The sequence below is a fragment of the Gavia stellata genome, chromosome 8 (assembly GCF_030936135.1).
Source record: "Gavia stellata isolate bGavSte3 chromosome 8, bGavSte3.hap2, whole genome shotgun sequence".
In the NCBI taxonomy this organism is placed as follows: domain Eukaryota; kingdom Metazoa; phylum Chordata; class Aves; order Gaviiformes; family Gaviidae; genus Gavia; species Gavia stellata.
The window spans coordinates 23,253,580-23,269,355 of record NC_082601.1 but is presented as its reverse complement, the minus strand read 5'-3'; the positions used below and the strand labels follow the sequence as shown (position 1 = coordinate 23,269,355).

The 15,776-nt window shown below is 39.5% G+C and overlaps 1 protein-coding gene across 1 annotated transcript in view; it reads right to left on the bottom strand.

Moving 5' to 3' along the window:
* The window catches only part of MYO3B (myosin IIIB), a 215,483-nt gene that overhangs the window by 18,029 nt on the left and 181,678 nt on the right, over positions 1 to 15,776 (bottom strand). The gene's annotated exons all lie outside the window — the stretch shown is intronic.

Here is a 15,776-nt window from a genome sequence, read left to right as displayed (position 1 = left end):
TGGCAATTTAACTTACTATCCATAGGAAAAACATGCTTATTGTCCACACTCAGTGGGGAAAAACCCAGTCAATGACATCACAGGAAGTGCCTATGCTTTTTTTTTTTTTATGGTATCAAAAAGCCTATTCTAGATTACTGGCATTTGAACATGAGAAACTATTAAAGTACACACAAAGTCAATAAAACGATCTCACTAGACTTGCCTATGTGCATAAGGGGTTTTATCTTCAAAAATAGCCTAGTATTAGTTGTATAAGCTCCAAATGGCATTTAATGGGTGAAAATGCTTAAAGATTTCTGAAAGGTGTTCCTACTTCTTGGCCATTAGCATGTCAAACCAGGATAATTTAAATCTGCTTTCAGTGCTGGGTACTCAAGATCACGGCCCTCCTTATTTCTATTCCTCCTTATTTCTTCCACCTATGTGGAAGAGAAGCATCCCAATAAAAACTATAAAGCACAGCCACTAAAGGGCCCTCTTCAGGAAGTGCCATAACCAGACAACTGTATCTGCACCTGAGTTAGAAGTTAGTCAGGCTTCTTTTTTATTCAATTATTTCTTCACTAATACTGGAATTTTAGGGCAACAGAAACTTTTTTGTGAATTCAGGTCATATTAGCTAACAGTTTCAGCTGAAATAACATGAAAAAACTTCAGAGATGTTGAAACAATTCATTCTGGCATCTCAAAAACAAAACATTATGATTTTGTCACAAGGGGACTCCTTTCCCAAAACAGAGGAGGTAGTGCTGCCACACCTGATATCCAAAAACTCAGTGATTAGGACATGTTCTTAGGTTGTGAAAGAAGTAGCTTCAAACACCTCCTTTAACTGATTTGGTACAGGGACTTGAACCCAAACATCATGCTTCTCAGGAGAGTAAGCTAACTGCTGGGCTAGAAAATATTCTTAGGTACGTTTCTGCCAGCCTCATTTGCTGAAAGTGTCCCACTTTAAATAAGTAGTTAAATATTCATTGAAAGCCAGGTGCTGGCCCCCTTTTCCTCTGACTGCTCAAATTACCAGGTTCTCAAGTCATTCACATGCTCTCTGTTTCTGTGGCCTACTTACTATTTAATGTACATTCTACTGATAGGAGAAAGGGGAGGAGAAAATGCTTTCTTCTCGGAACTTCTACATCTGCCTTGGGCATAGCCCAGGCCGGTGAAAATATGGGTCGGTGAAAGTTTTGAGCCCTTACCTTTGGAAGGACAGTAGTATGAAAGGTAAGAAATTATAATTTTCCAACACATAGAGTAGTTAAAAATAAAGTAGTTTTATGACAAGAAATAGTATTATTTAAAGGAGAAAGAATTGAGACATCTGCATCTATTTGTATCCAGTGTTTATCCCTATTGGCACAATTAATAAAAGCTATGCATAAATCACATGAAGTTCATTAAATCCACTGGCTCAGGCTGCTGACTAATTGGTAAATACACACTCGATAAAAATGTAAAATGTATGCCAACTCCACATTTTAAAACTAGTTTCTAGTTAAGATGTCTCTGCTTCCCAGTTGCTTTTCCACCAGCTCGATTTTCACAGTTACTGGTCTTAGGGAAACAAAAGTGCCCATAACAGTGCCATAAGATCTTAGGCCTTAGAGTAGGAAAACAAAAAGCAGCTCTGTTGAGCTTACAAAGGCTAAGGAGTTAGCTATTCTGCGTCTAGGACGATTTTCTAATGTACCTGTGAATCTAAGGTCTGCTGATACCAGCTGTGCACATTTCAGTAGACTCTTTCAGGCACCTCAACCCCGTTATGAATGCAGCCTTTAGCACTTGCTTCTGCAATGTTGCCTTCAGCTAGTCTGACGTGAAGGTATCATTGCTCAGTGAAACTTTGATGGAGTCAAATCTGGCAATTCTGATAAAGGTCCAGGAACTATGCAGGCCTCTGCAGACAGACAGTCTGACACTGTCAGAATTAGACACTAATGAAAGCTAATTATGAAAAACATGATGAGTGTGACAGCAGCTGAGGCTGGAGCCATCTACCCCAACACTTCTCTAAAGGTCACAGAAGACCCATCTCCACTCATTTGGACAGGGTGAAGCCTTTGTAGTCCCCAGCCCAGCACAATCTCCTTTTCAGAGGAGGTCAGCACCCAGCCACCCACGGATTTTTATAGGTAGGGAGCTCAGCAAAAGACTTTAATACTTACAATGCCTTTTAACAAATCCATGGGAAGCCTTATCTGAAGGGTCTCTTTTTGCCACCATCACTGATGGCTCTGATTGTGGAGGGCCTTCCTGACATCAAACAATCCCAGATGCAGAGAGGCCTTGGGAGTTAGCCCAGCGCTTTGTCTGGGCCTGACCTCAAGTTTTCTGTATTTACATTTTTTCCAAAACATGATTTAGAACAGATGTCACTGGACACAAGAGCTCTTCTCCAGGGCTGGAGTAGAAAAGCGCAGCAAAAGTAGGAGATACAGAGGAGCTCAATTTACATTACATAAGGATTTTGATCTGCATAGCAAGGAGAGGGTGGAATCCACCCATCTTCAATTTTAGTTTAATTAGACTCACATTCAAACATCAGTGCTGTTTTCCCTCTATTAAGGCTCAAGCAAAATGCTTGGTTTGATTGTGAACAGCCTTATAACTAAGAGTATTTTGGTTTAGGGATGGTTTAAGACCATCTCTGCTTGTATTCTCTATTTCTGCCATTGACTTTGACAGTGCCTGAACAACATATTCAAAGCACTTGCCTCAAACCACACTTATGGTGTGCATGTTTGAAACAAAGGATGAAATAATGTTGACAAACAGTATTACGAAATTGATATAGCTTTAATAGTGGCTTAATGAAAGAAATGGGAATATGAAACTCCCTTCTTCTCTAGACAATGTGTGGTGAAATAAGCTGTCCGCAATGGAGGGAAAAAGCTCAAAAAGAAACATTTGGAAACAATACAATGACATATGGTCCCATATGTTGAATCTATAATGCTTCCTAATTCCTTCAGGGAAAAATTCACCCTTCTCCTGAACAAATTCCAAGTAACTGGGATTTGCCTGTGAGGACTGAAGGAAGGAATAAAATCTGTCCTCCATACACAGACAGAAGACATGGCTATGAAGCAGCTTCTCTGCAGTTGCCATTTTACCCCTGGACTGGAATAGCACCAGGAATGTTTTTTGATCCTTTTCTGGGTATTTATAATTGCTGATCCACAGGCTTATCCTCATCTCTTCTCCCTAGTCAAGTCTGCTCAGGGAATGCTTTCCCTGTAGGGTGCTCCACAGTAAAGACAGCACGTGCTCAGCTTTCTGAATGATGGTAGGACAGCAGAATAGCTAGAGTTGCTTTAAAAGTTTCATATATAGAAAGCTGCATGTTGGTGCTGATCAGGCATGCCCAGGGCTCCAGGGTAATTATGTTGTACAGCAGTTTTAGGTGATGCCTTTACAGCCCTTAGTTTTTTGAGACACATGATTTCCACTCATAATTCCTGGTTCTATGCAGTTCACCAATCCCTGGATGAGGGAGTGGGAGAGGAATAGGCCTGCAAAATCTAGCAACAGTTTTTATGCTCTTACAAGAGAGCAGATTTTGTAAGTGTGCTGAATGCAAGTGGTCAAACATCTATCCAACAATGGAAGTGTCTTATATCTAAATGCTCTGAATTAAATTGTGATATAATAATAATTATTGGATTTTTGGCACATTTTGGGTTGCTGCATTACTCACAGGATCAACTCACGGCACAGGCAACTGCCCAGGCTAGCAAATTACTGGAGATACTGAAGTGGCCACAGTTCTGTTGAGTCCTGGAAAGCGAGGCTACCTAGAGCTAAGGTACACACTTGCAGTTTTTCATCACTGACCCTTATGGATGTAACATTACACTGCAATACCTCTGTTTGCACATGAAAGAGAAACTTTTGTCACAGTCCTTATTTTTACACTCCTTATTGATGGGATGTTCCAAACTTCAGATGCTCCAAAGATGATATATACTGCTATTTGCCTGATCATTAAAGTGCAGCTCAATGGCAATTTTATAGGTCATTTAAGCGTTTTTTAATTTCCTTATTTGTCACCATCTCTAGTCTGTTTCAGGAGCCAGTAATTCGTTTTATTCATTGATCTAATTTCTTTGTATATAAATAGTTTTGAAATTATGTGTTACTAAAAAGTTATGTATTTGAATTCTTGTTCATATTTTTTTAAATTTGTGTTAAAAACTATGCCCTCACCAGCCTGTCTGTTAGGAAGAGGCACCTCTGCACTTTGTATCTCTACAGCCCGCTAGGACTATCTCTATACATTCAGCCAAATTCAGCAGACTATGTCCTCTGCTGCTGATTCTCCTTCTTCTGTTTTGACTACAGCATGCAACTGAGCTGGCTGATATATATCTCACATTAAAAAAAGAAAAGATGATTTTGTGTTTTACCCAGATATGTTGGTAGCAACAGGAATGACCTGTGAACATTGGAGGGAGTAACACTGCAGTAGCTGGCACCTCCACTGAAAAATGACCTGTCAGGTGATGTCTAGATTCTTCAGCTCAGCTGAAGTCCATCAACAGGGAGGAGGATTCAAAAGGTATGTTCATGAATGGTATCACAGAAAGATAAAAAAGTGTAGCAGAGATGAAATGAGATTAATCAACTCACTAAAGAAGTTCATTTAGCAGAAATCCTGCTGTGAAATGGGAATAAAGGCAGAAAAGCTTTTGTCCCCAGTTTGGTAGGTCAAGGGAACTAAGGCAATATGCTGAAGTCAAACCAAAATTTTCAGCTTTATTTTCCCTTAGCTGTGACTAAATAAAGTGCAGGTTCATTATTTCCTGCATTCCTTAAAGATACCTTTGTTCTTTACTTTTTATGTCCAAGTTTGCATTAAGAGAAGTTTCTGGGCAACTGGCATTCTTAAGCATTTCATCCTCCACAAATCAATAAACCTAAACATATGCAGTGGCATGTTGTAGTGCCCAGGCACAAAACAAAGAGTCTGAAGAAATTGCAGGATGCTTCTCTGAGATGCTAGTCTGGAAACTGGCAGCATGCGACATCTGGGAAAGACATCTCCCAGTACCAGACACCATCTACAACATCCTCTGTGTGTAGCAGGACAGTGCCTGAACCTCAGGGGACCTTCAAGACTTTAACATCCAAAAAAACTCTTTTATGATCAGAGCTTTGTGAAAAGACTCTGACACTATGGTTTGCACACACTGACTTCTACAAATGGTCAGTAATACCCGTATCACACACATGACTACCAGGTAGTTGTCACAGACTTCTGGAAGTTTGTTTTCTCAAAAGCAGAAAAATTCAGATGTGCCTGTCCTGGCTTCAGGAAAGGTGCAAAAATGGCCAATAAAATGATAGCGTGTGCTGCAAAAGATCTGGCTGAGTATGGACAAGATAGTTGTGTCAAGCACTGCTTTGAATGAGTTTTTGGTCTTGACTATTATCTGAGTTGACTCCAAGATTCTGCTTTGCTACCTTAACTGCCCAGCTGACTTAGCTCAATAGTGCTGTCCCAATGATGCTGATCTGGAGCCTAGCATGCAGACCTCTAAACATGAGGTGTTGCACAACCCAGGCTTTCAGAAAGAATTTCTACTACACAGAGACACCTCTTCAGACAGAGTTGGAGCTGTTGGGAGACTGACCTTATCTTGCAACCAGATTGGCAACCATAACCCTAAGGAACGACAGGCACCATCCTAGGGAAGTAGTGTGTGCTCTAGGATGAGCATCTTCTCAATCCAGCTCTACTCATTTGGGTTCAGCTCTTAGTAAAAGCCCACCAGAATGATTTTCAATTTTTCTCCTGGAAGACAGTTACAAAGCTATCATAAACTGGGAGATTGCGTGATGGGGATGAGGCCTTCAGATCTCTGATTCCACCACTAAAAGCAGCAGAGATCTTTTAAGCCCATAGGCAGAGATTAAGTAGTACTTGATTTTGCTTCTTCAGCTGGAGGACAGGGACAAGGGTTATCCAGACAAAAACTACAAAAGACAAGGAAGGATGCAAAGAAAGTATTTAGGCCCAGAACCATAATAAACTCCCAGAATAAACTGCTGCCCAGTAAATTTCTAGAAGGCACTAACCTAACCTGAATGCTGATTCAAGCTGAGTTTTACTATCTGATAGATATGGAGCCAACAGTACGTCCTAAACATATCCACACAAGTATTATACGCACTATGCTACAGGAATGAAAAGCCTTCCCTCTTTGGGAAATCATCTTGTCTTGAAGGGAAAAGACCACTACCCCTCTTCCAGTCACCACCGCTTGTTCTTCCCCAGCTCTGAGAAGGGCAATGAAGGCTTTTCCATGGCTACTAGAAACCATTTCAAAAGCTAAAGCAAGATGGGGCTGAGGAGGGAATGGTATGGGGAGGGAAGGAATTATAACTCCTGTATATTTATCTCCAAAACTACTTACTCTGTCAGTTTGGTTCTTGTCTCTGTAGGTCAAAATGCTTACCGACAGACACTATCTCTGTTTATTCGGTGTCTTAGACACCTCTATCAGAATGTGAATTAGCATCAGTGGTGTGTCAGCCTGTGCTGGTGATAACAGTAATGCCTGCCAGTCTCCCCCCACTGTAATGTTTACACTACTTTTTTCGTTTTAAAAAAATATGTGAACTTGACACTAGCTGCATTAGACCATCACCAATACTTGGAAAAGTCATCTCTCTTCTCGTTTAATATTTGGAAATACTTAAAGAGTTTGAGGAAAATATTTTCATGGAATGTTTGATGTAAAAAATGCTCCAAGGCAGATAGATTTTTTCAGTTAACATTTCAAAATTGCTTCAAGACTGGATGAAGGATCTGATGAAATACTTCTATGTTTTAATTTTCCAGCTGGAAAATGAAACTCTATTTAATATTTAAAAGGTCTTTTACAAAATACACAGAACTATTAAAAACAGTACCTGGGCTATTCTGCAGGAAAGGGAACAGAAACAAACATGCCTAGAATACAAGGCCCTGCAGCCACTCAGCAGTCCACAAAACAACTTTGGTGAGCATAACCACATCCTTCCTTCCCAGGGAGGCCTTTCCCCACAGAAAGCACAGAGCCAACACACGCTTGCCACATATTTGAAATGACAGTTCAGAAAAAAAAGCATCAACTCACCCAGGACAAAGCTCAGCTTCTTCTAGATGGACTGGGGCTGGTACTTTTGTGAAATTATTCTTAGACTGACTGTAAAGAAGGGGCACAGTGTGCAATTACTGCATCTACCTAATACTTCCTGGAAGAGGACAAGAAGCAGATGGTTCTATATCCCCACTCATCTGGCTGATTGGCTAAACTGGCTTTACATACATGCAGCTGGGAATGTTTTATAGCACTCTCTTTCACATTCTCTCTCCAGTGACTGCATTATTCCTCTTACACCAAATTTCCTCTTGCATTGAGAGGGCAGCTCCTGGATAACTTCGTTCCATGTACATGTGGAACAACTGGTACCTGCTTGATGTGTCGCTGCATCGTTTGCTCTAGAATGGAGTAGCACTTTAGAAGTGGATGGAAGGTTGCAGAAGAATTGTGATTTGTTGACCCACTGACAAAACAACTTTGTCCTGACCACTCTGATCTGGCAGAAGAGAACACAGCAGCAACAGTGGAGGTTTATTGCATCTTCAGAGTGTTTTACTGCCTTCTACAGTAGAGTCACTACCACCTTAAGCTGGAAGATGGTCCACTGATCAGAGCCTGTTTTCTCAACCTGCGGAGGGCGAGATTTGCTGTATAGTGATGACTACTTGCTGTAGTTACTATAGAAACACATAGGAACCATAGACCTACAGGAAAGAATTAGAGTTTGAGTAGTGCATGAGACTGAGCAAGATACAACATTTTAGACTTTCCTCTCTGCTCTGGCAGACTCAGCTATGTCTCAGACAGCTTTGGTGTATACATATCCTTCAAGGCACAAATGAAGAAAAATCATTTCTTCTGTTATTCTCAGATCTTTTTCAGCCTGCTACAGCAAATGATGCAGTTTATTCTCTCACTTACAAGACTCTGCAGTACTAGCAAAACTTGTTTTAAGCTCTCCCTGTTTATTTTTCTCATATTTCAAAGGTAACTCTTCACTGCAAGCTCACTCCTCCTCTGCTAGAAGTGTATCCCCTACCCTTTAATATTTATAACAAAGACTTAATGGAGAACCAAAGGTCTACAGTCTTAGACATCATGATGCACTAAATGTATCTCACATGTCTTGCTAGGGCTAATTTGTCTGCATGGAGTGTTAAGTTGACACTGCACTAAAGCTTCTAGTTCCAGTGCATCTGGAGCCAGTTTTGCGAGTACTTCCTACCCTGCCAGGAGCACACATCCCAAGGTAATTTCACCTGTAAATTCCGTAACAGTGAAATACAGAAATCTAGTCTAGCCCGAAGACATGACAAACTTATGACTCATCTTGACCACTCTTGTCTAAAGTTTTCTATGAAGCAGATGACATTTTCTTCACCCACTGTTTCAATCTGCATACGAGAGTTGATCAAAATCCAACAGGGTTCCCATGAATCGATCTATTTTAGGCCCTAGCACTGTTGCAGGCATGTATGCTTAGGCAAGTTGGAAACCATCTGTATTTCAGCTTCTTGGATAATGAAAGGGAATTTCCATCTTAAAAGTTGGTAGTAGAGCTGGTGGTAGTTTTCAGTTTTAGAGTCATCTGACATGCTTCAACAGAAAGCGATAGTGGAGTGATACTGCAAAGTACTACAAAACAGAATTTGGCCTAGCATATGAACTCAGTCTCACAGTCAGAATCTGTGGTTGAAAACTGTTAATTCTTAATTTCTTTAAGAATCAGATCTTAACTTTGCAATGACTTCTTTTTCATCTGCATGCAAGATTTTAAAAATAGGACTGGTGTTTCCTTTAATTAGTATTTGATACAGTATTAATATTCCTATTTATCTTCTACATGCCACATGGATTAAATTCTCATTACTTTTGATCTTAATACTTTTAAAATATGTAAATCAGCAGACAGACACCCTCTTTAAAGCAGTGTTTGCACACCACATCTATTATTGCCTTGGGCAATAGGAAAATATCTGCATTGCTAAAATTCCAGAATTGTGAGGAAATCTTGAAAAATCAGATATTAAACTGATCAATCTAGATGAATTATATAATGACCAAGTGAACCGCAGTTCTTTAGATTCAGCTATACCTAAAAATGACATTAAAAGTGGCCAAAGACCATTACAGAACATGTATTTAAAAGGGATCAACTAAGTTCATTTCTGGATGGAGAAGAATGTTTTCACAGGCTGAGCTAATTCCAGATGCAATGCCTTAGAAGAATACTATATTTTTTAGAAAAACTTACCTTTAATCTCAGACATTAAAAATATAATGATTTGTTTTCAAGTTTACAGAAGATACTGTTATCTTAATTAATCTCTTATTTTTCCAACACTATAGCACACTGCTCATGAATAGATTTGCATGGGCATGTATTTCAATTTATCTGAATACTATGGCTAAGCAGAGAGGAGAAACTTATGGGACTCATCAATACAAACAACAGGCAAAGAGGATACATGGGACTGATGCCTCTGTTCACACTAAGTAATCTCCGATGACATGGGAAACATTTGGATTTAGTGTTGAATGAACATGGTTCATGAATGTGTTTGTCTGAAAACAAAAGCTTATCCAATCATTTTACAGTTGATCTTCCTATAATATATAGTAACATATTTGTAGGTAGACCTGTTAAAGCTCTCTGCCTACATTACATTGATGATGTGCATGCCTGAGAGTTTTCAGAAGAAATTAAGCAGTAATATACAGCTGTAAAAAACAGGGCTGGCTCCGGCCATGCTCTGACTGAGAGATGGAGGGAGGGCACTCACTGTGCAGCTGCAACCACATTGCATGCCCCAGAGCATGTGTGCAACGCCTGCATGGGGTATCCATTCCCTACCTTTCAGCCCTGGAAAATCTGTATCTGCTGAGAAATACCACATGAAAACTAATGTTCTGTTTAAAAACAACAAAAAAATTGCTCTTCAGTATCAGAAAAGGCATTTTCAGGGAAACTGGGCACTGCTGGGTACATTTAGTCCCTCTTATTTTTACTTTTTCTGATCTCATCTAAAATCCACTGAGTCTGTGGGACCTTCTCCACTGTCTTGACTAAGCTCTGAGTACAGGCCAGCAGCCTGACAGCCTGATGTATTTCTAGCACTTTGCTTTTATTTTGGTTATCTTAGCAATCTACGGGACTAAATATTAGCGTTTATTCCAATGTCATCTAAGAGAATAGATCACTCCTCCTTAAATCTAATCACATAAGGTCATGTTTGGCAGGGTTCATACTAAATGAAAACCTGAGCCTGAGCTCTTTAATTCTATGGTACAATGGTTATGTATAGACCATTACTTCCCTGGGTGCACACCAAGCAGAAGGTCCACAGCTTGCTTCCCGAGGAGGCAATGAAAGTTTCATAAGTAAAAGAAACAGAAATCTGGCCCTTGCTCTGAACAACAGTTTAAGGCCTAGTCGACACCACAGCAAATGCTATCAATGCATTTATTTCTTACCATCATCTGGGTTAATAAAAGTCCTCAGCTAGAAATACTGCTATTTTTTTTGACCAGAACAATTCATTCCATCTGGAAAACTGCTTTAAGAACTGCTTTACTGTGATGAGATGCCTTTCCAGCAAGGAGGTTTGCTGGCATACATCTGCAGTACAGTTACATTTTTAAAGTCTTCTAACTGCAGATACAGCCTAACTGGCCAGTTCTGCGCATGGTAGTTTCTCCAATGAGGAGACTGCTAACTCTGCTGAATTAAAGCAAACTTATTTTCAGATGCCCTCCTGCATAAGACTACACTAAAAATACATTTGCTTCACAGAAATCTGCAGGCTGTAGTCATACACATACACTAAAAAGAAGGCACAGCAGTGTCCTTAAACTTCCAGGAATCTGATAAGTACCACAAATATTCTGAAATTCCTATGCAACTAAATTAAAATGTTTTCTCATAGTTATTTGCAAAGGCATCATTAGTAGGGTGTTACTTATCTAAAAAGTCATTGTACATCCACAATTGTGTTTAGAATAACTACATGACAGAATGTCCTAGAAGTAATTTAAATTTCCCCTTAAAGTGTCTTAATGACACTGTAGGGGAAAATGCAGCACTTAGTTATTGAAGCTTAAATGCTTTATGCACTTACATCACAATTATTGCTCATTACTGTTTCACAACACAGATACTATACATTATCTTTGTCTTGAACATGAAACATATCAAATAGGAAAGTCTGTTCACAGCCATGCAGTTGCCTATACTGTTCAACCCAATTTGCTTTTCAAGTCATACTATAAACTTCTAATTCTAAGCTGTCACTTAGGATACACATTTCCATCTTTTTTCACACTGAATGGTCTTATTTAGGCAATGATTGTTACAGATTTAAACAAGATGCGTGGATAACCACTGCTACTCTCTGAAGTATTGGGCCCTTCAACATCAACCTCTGCCTCTGCTGCAATTGTTATGCGCAGAAGGATGAGATGTTGCCTATGAAACTCTATGTTGATAAATCAAGGATCTCTTGGCTACTGAACTCACAGCTCTGTTCTCTAGTTAGTTCACAAGTATTTTGTATCAAAGGGATGCAAATGTGAAGGTTTAGAAATAAAGGAGTAGCTTTCAAATTTGAAGCTAAATAAAAAGCCTGACAAGCAACATCATTAATAATCTGTATCACTTTTACCCAGTCTCCTTTCCTGAAACTTAAGCATAATACTCCACAGTGGGACTCAACTTCACTTTCACCTCTACTCCAGGTAGGACACTTACTTCATTCAATGATATAGCACCTACAGAAACTGCATCAGAGTATTTAATGAAAGTGACCCCACTAAAATAAATTCAAGCAGCTATTACAAGCAAAACTTTGCCTAACCTTCCATTTTTTTCATCACTAGGATGTGGAAACCTCCCGCCTCCTTGCCTGCAATCCCATGACACATGGCACATTCACACGAAAATAATCTTGGACTATCCCACTAGAAACAGCTTCATAAGCACCTTTGCAAGTGCCAGCTGAACTCTGTAGACTTTGCGTGATGGCGAAGACATGCTGAACAGCTGGGTGGGCTATAACTTATTCCAGACTCGTGTGGCTGGTCAGTTCTCCCAGTAGACAAGTGCTGAAGCCAACCACTTCCTCATCTCCTCTGTGACATTATATACCCACACTGAAGCAGACAGAGGGTATAGTGATAGAATATAGACTACTTTCATGGGCCAAACAAGAGAAAGGACAGTTCTCAAAAGCTCTCACCCTCCTGACCCAGCAATACAGGCTGCACATTCACAGAATAAGGCACAATCAGGATATCATATTAACAAAGTCCATTGTTTTCAAACAGCTGAACTGGTTTAGATTAGTGATGACTTCTTTTCCTGTATCCTAGTAAAAAGGGGGCCTTGTTTCAGTTCTAGATCACTCCTGGCAAGTCAGCTGGGAACATGCAGAACACAATGTACACCAGATTCCAGCACACTGCTGCCTTCCTGCTCTGAGCTTTGTCATCAGCTTACATGAAAACAGGCATAGGCCCATCCCACCAAAACTTGTTTTGCTCAGTTTGTTTTTGTTTCAAAAGGTCTTTCAGGGGAAAGAATTTGGTCAAAAATCCAGCCACAATTCAAATTGTTTATATAAAACACACTTGGGGCTCCAATCTGTGGGAGCAATATTTTTAAATGTTTGTGTTTTTTGTTTCTGATTTGTTGTTCTTACTCAATGTTCTGATGTTGGTGTGAGTAAAGCCAGACAAAACCCCAAGCATTAGTTTAACAAATGTAATCCAGATACAATGGGCTAGATTTACAGACCAGCCATGCTTATTCATGGTGGAGCATGAGGATGCATGATGAAGTTGAGCATAACAAGCCCAATTTACAGTTGCCCTTAGGCCTCTTCGGAGAACACCCCTAGCACAGAAGGCCTGTTTGCTGCATGCAGAGCCAGCTCTGTGTCTTTGTTCCTACTTGTCCCTGGATAGGAATCATTCTAAGGCAGGGCAGCACAAACCTGAACAAAAGACCCTAGGATTAAAGGCTGCAGTCCTCAAGAAAAAAACACCCTCTCTTCTCCCATATCCTCTCCTTTTTCCCAGTTTCAACTATTGATGTTGAACTGGAGAAACCGCTGCAGATATGGCGACATCTTCGCCTGCTACACCTTTTCAGAGGTTAAGAGAGGCATTTGCCCTGCACCAATCCAGTGCCTGCAATCTTCCAGTTAGCTTGCAAAGGAAATGGTGGACACAACCTCTTTTGCAGTTAGACTCAGCTCTCCTACAGATCATATGTACCAGTGATAATTTTCAGAAGAACGCAGCTACCTCTCGAGCATCAAACTTAGTAGCCAGGTTTCCGAGGCAAAATTTGAAATGCTCAACAGTTTGGTGATGGTCATTTAGGAAGTTGCTGAATGCTTTGGAAACTGTAGTTCTATTTTGCTGCCCAGAAATTACTTTCGGAAACTCTTAAAAAGCTGACCCAAAGTTCTACTGAAAATGCATCCTGTAATGTTTGCTTATTACTTTGCTGGAAGTAATGTTCCTCGAGTCAACCCAAATTTACATGTCTTTACCTTTCAGTAAAAATTCAGTATTTCCATGTTAGAGAACCGCTCCAAGCTTTCTTTGGCTCAGTTTTATCCTTCTCATCACTCCTTTAAGTATGTTTGCTGTTCTGAGTTTGGCTTCTTCTGACTACAGTAAATGGAACTACAAATCCAAAGGCAGCCAGTGATGTTCTTATTGCTGAGAATTCCTATTTGGAAAATTTATTTGACAATATTGAGGGATATGCGTGTCATCTGCCACTTCTTTTATTCCATTTTATTTTTTAATAGGGCATAATCAAGAACACAAAAATACGGTTTCTTCCAAAGTCATCTTGTGTTACTTCTTCATTAGCTACAGGTTCTAACCAGAGACCAATGCGGGGCACACTTCGTCTTTCAGCAACAAGGGATAAAAGATCTTGATAACCCACTGATAAAGGCTGACCTTAAACATTGACCTTAAATTGTCTGCCAACTCAAAGAATAAATCTGGCCCTGGTTCTCAGAAGCAACTATCAATTCAGGTGAAAGCTGTTTATTTTAAAGAATCATGTCCAGAAAGCAAGGTGCATCTTGTTCCGCTTCAGATGACCCTGCATAGTCACAGGACTTCAAGAAAGATAACGAGCCACCACAAGAAGCTCTAGAAGCGTGTGAACTTGATTTAGAACTCTTGCCAAAATTCCAGTACCTTTGGAAAGGTAGATAAGATGCAGAAAGTTATAGATTAATTAATTCAGGCCTGATTCCAAACACCCCTAAATTAAAAAATGTTAAGCTCTTGCTTAGGTCCAATATTGAATAAGGAGATGAATGCAAACAGAAGAATAAAAATTAACATTAGGAAATAAAACTGAAAAATTCTTCAATCCTTTTCTGCAAAGACAAAAACTGCCTGAAAGCTAAGCTGACTCACTTAAAACCAAACTGTTTAATTTATGCTCTCAATGACCCTCATATAAACCACATAGAAAATTATGGCAGAATTTAACCCAGCATGCATTAGCAGTTTAAAAGTGATTTATTTAGATCCTGTTGAGATCATCAACATTTTTACAAATGTAACTTCCAAAAGGTAGAGGGCATTATAATAGTATGGCTGCACTGGATGGGACAGTGAAGTACAGAATGTAAGACTGTAAGTGCTAGAAGTCCAGTGGGGGTAATCTCAATTTCTCCTGTCTCAGTTAACTTCTGGAATGTTGTTCTAAAGCTGAGTGAATTGCTTATCTGACTGTGCTATTTGGAGTCTTCTGTTTTACCTTGTCTCTTCTCCTGATGTGACATTATGTACGGACACACTTTGCTCTCTTTTTTTTGTTTGTTTTGGATAGCCTCCAAAATTCATAAATAAGAAATAAAAAAGGGTCACTGAAGAAAAGATTGTATTACACAAGGGAAAATTTCCCTTATTTCATCTGGTCTTTTCTTTATCTTCAAAGATTTTTGGACCAATTAATGCTCCACCCTTTCAGAGACACACACTTCCTAAGCATAATGAAAAACTATGTTGCAAATAATGATGCAAAATGTTGCAAACTAATGATGCACTGATATGGGCATTACTGCAAAGTAAATAGTTCAGTAAGTATTACTTACCCTTCAAAAAGATTTTGCCTTTCAAAACAAGAGCATGAAGCATACCTCTCCTACAACAATAAAGTGATGTACTCCTTTCAAATACCGTAAAGCTAGGATTAAACTTTTCCCTGAAAAACTTCAGCAACTAGATACGAGAAAAAGCAATGCTACAGAAAGCAGTAGTACATTTCACTGCTAAGGCTACCAAGCGTTCTGTCATTATTGAGACTAAACTCTATTTTTTTTTTTCATCACTTTTTAATCTCATCCTCTTCTTTCTCCTTTCTCTATCTTGCTTCTCTGCATGGGTTTTCTTCTTTGAGAGTATATTCCTTCTCCTCTCCACTTTTGGCTCTTTTTTTACTCAATGTCGTCTGTCCATGTCCCTCACCCATTTTCCCTATATGTGAAGTTCGGCAAGGTTTCATCTGTCATGGACGGTGTCTTCTGCCCTACTGATATACTCCCTCTCCAAGAAAAGGTTAGGTTGGTTCTTCTTTTCTTTTTCCTACATGCCTCTTTTTTTAATTTTTTTTTTTTTTTTTTTTAAACAAGCAGTTAGAAGCAAGAC